We start from the raw sequence: 3070 nt of genomic DNA on the forward strand, positions 1-3070 counted from the left end.
AAAAATCCCTATAGAATTGTTTTGTTGTATCACCTTTAGCTGATTTTGCTCCATTTGGCATGTTCTGACTGATTATTTTTTTTCCTTAAAAAAAAATCCCTATAGAATTGTTTTGTTGTATCACCTTTAGCTGATTTTGCTCCATTTGGCATGTTCTGACTGATTTTTTTTTTAAGGAAAACATAAGTTATTCATGAAAATGTTTAGGACTGCGATAAAGTGTAATTTTCTTCGTTAATATCTTCAGTACCTTTCCGTCTACCATATTGCGATTGTGTACCTTTTTTACATGCCTAAGATTCTGTGGGGTCCTTGGCAGTGCCATTTCTTTTGGCATTGGTAAGTTGCAGCTGTATTGTCAAAAGTGTGAAAGGGTGTAATTCAATTATAACTTGCTCTTTAGAACTAATGCTTCCCATTTGAGCAAGTTGGTTTTTAGGAGACATATGTGGGTTATTGAAATGGGGGCTAAAAACAGCAAAAAGGTGTGTGTGTGTGTTTTTTTGCCTTGTTTTCTTAGAATGCACTTTGGCAAGGAAAGTCTGCAGATGGCAGACTTATTTTACATATATTGGTATTCCCAACCCTGCCCCGAGTCCATTTTTGTCACTGCACTTCTTCAGAATATATTGTTAGAGATCTCGTTAAGGGTGGCTAGGTATCTTGTTGAAGTAACAGCATTGCTGATTTTATAAGAACCAATGTATTTATCTGTGGAGGGAGATAACAACTTTAAAAAAAGCAAGCCCCCAAGTTTAGTGATCCTGCCATGGCTTCCGTCACTCCGCTGCTGAAAGCTTATTTTGCTGGCAATAAACGGCATTAGACACAGAAAGGGTGTTAGGAACTCAGTGTGCTTGATAGATAGGAAGAAGCAACTCTGTAATTCAGGGTTGCTTCCTTGAAGTCTTCTACCTCTGTAGTACTATGTTTGTTTTTTTATTTCTCATTCCAGTCACAACTGAACGATCACCTTTATTTTGTGCTGCAGCACTGTCTCTCTGCTGAGCTGTGAAAAGCAATAGTAGCTAAAACCTCATTTTGCACAGAGTGAGATGTAGGTCGTTGTGTTAAGAGAGAGCATTTTAGCTTTTTATTTTCTCCAAAAGGAGCTCGTATAGGATTGCAATATTAAAACATTAATGTGAAAGCACAGGATTGTGATGACTGGCCTGTACTAAAACGAGTCAGGATACTAGAGAGCTTTCTCCTAAGTGGGAAAAATGTTGGAGCCTCTGTTTTTTGTTTTTAAAGAGGCTGGAGTTTTCATCACCATCAGTGGGATTTGCGGGTGGCAAGAATTTTGAAGGGGGGGGGAGCCTCTGTTTTGAATGGTGGTGGGACATGACCATTTGCGAAGCTGGCATGTGGGTAAGGGGTGTGTATGTGTGGATTTTGAACCTTTGCTAACAATAGTGTAATGCTAATATGACTTCTACATGTTAAAATCTCATTCTTCCATCTCTTATGTGATGAATGCTCACTGTAGCCGGCGCTCCATTGCAAGACCTCTCTCTACATGCTGCTACCATCTCTTCACCTCCTAAGCATGATGAGATCAAGAGCAGGTCTGAGGTTCCAACACTTCTCTTATCCACCATTGTAGGAGGGGAGAACATCTCCTCCTCCTCCTCCTCCTCCTCCTCCTCCTCCTCCTTCTTCCTCTTCCTCTTTGAACAGATCACTTTACTACCTCTTCCTCACCATCACCCCCACCATACTATAGAACAAACTTTTCTATCTCGCACAGTGTCATAGGATCAGGGAGGTCCCACGTTTTCAGTGAACCAATACTTTTGTTAAATTGCACAGAATCAACTATGCTTGTGTGCAAGCCAGCTTCCAATAAACAGAGGTTGTGTAACAGCAGTGTTTGATGAATTGATGTCAATATATTTTACTGGCTTTTGTTATGCAGTTGCCGCAGAAGAAGACAGACACAAGACATCAGCAAGCTTAAAATTTGCCTATTTGGTGGAAATGTGTGTAAACATTGGGGGGGGGGGTTTAAAAAAAAGGGGAAAGTATTATAGTGAGATCAACGAGAAATAAATACTCCACTAATTTCATTTAATGTTGACTTGTTTCTGCCTTCTGCCCCAGTCTGTGTAATGGGTTTGATATTATCAAGCTCATAACATTTTCTAGCTTATAAACTAGTGTGATTTCAAGTAACTGCTAAAACCATATATTCTGGTGTTGTGCAACTGGATGTTGTACCCTCAATGAAGAATTCTTTATGTAGATTATATGCTTTCTGGTTCCGGTATAAAACCAATAATGCTTCTCTGTGTTGGCTTGGTTTTTCCTGTGCTCGTATATTGTTGGTTTTACGTCAAACAACTGGAGAAAATGAAAACTCTCAGGGAGTTAAAGTCTATTATATCTTCATGTTGAAACAGATTATAAAAATGTCAGAATCAGTGTTTCCATCTGAGCACTAAATATTAGATAATTGCATTTATCAAAAACATCCCTGCAGTGCAAACCTATACATGTCTACTCAGAAATAAGCCCCACTGAATTCATTCCCAGATACATGTGTGTGTTAGATTGCAGCCTTAGGCTTTACTCAGAGCAGACACATTGAAATTAGCATAAGTTAGATCCATTAATTTCAGTGCATCTACTCTGACTGAAATTTGTTGAATTAACACCCTTACTGTTTAAAAGGTTTTTCTAAAATCAATATAGATCTTATTACAGATCTCACATCTTTATTTTCACACACAAATGGCTATACAAAACATTTTTTTTCTTGTTACCGTTATGTGGAAGTGCATTTCAATTTTCATGCGAAGCCTTTTTAGGAGTGCTGTTTCTGTTCAGAGAACAATTCTTCGTTCATCCGGTGGTGGTTTTTGCCTGACTGTTGTTAAAACTGCTCTATGAAAGCTGCAGTAAGGAAAGCACACTGTGCTTGTAACTGCTCCTTTGTTTGCCTTTGGGAAGAATAAACTAGCAGCTAGCCATGAGAGGTAGAAAAGGAGAATCCCCAGTACAGTCAATGACCCATTTGCACAGGGGTTAGGTTCCTACCCCATGTGTTGCCGGAGTACACATAAGCCCT

This window comes from Podarcis raffonei, chromosome 2 (assembly GCF_027172205.1).
Source record: "Podarcis raffonei isolate rPodRaf1 chromosome 2, rPodRaf1.pri, whole genome shotgun sequence".
Classification (NCBI taxonomy): domain Eukaryota; kingdom Metazoa; phylum Chordata; class Lepidosauria; order Squamata; family Lacertidae; genus Podarcis; species Podarcis raffonei.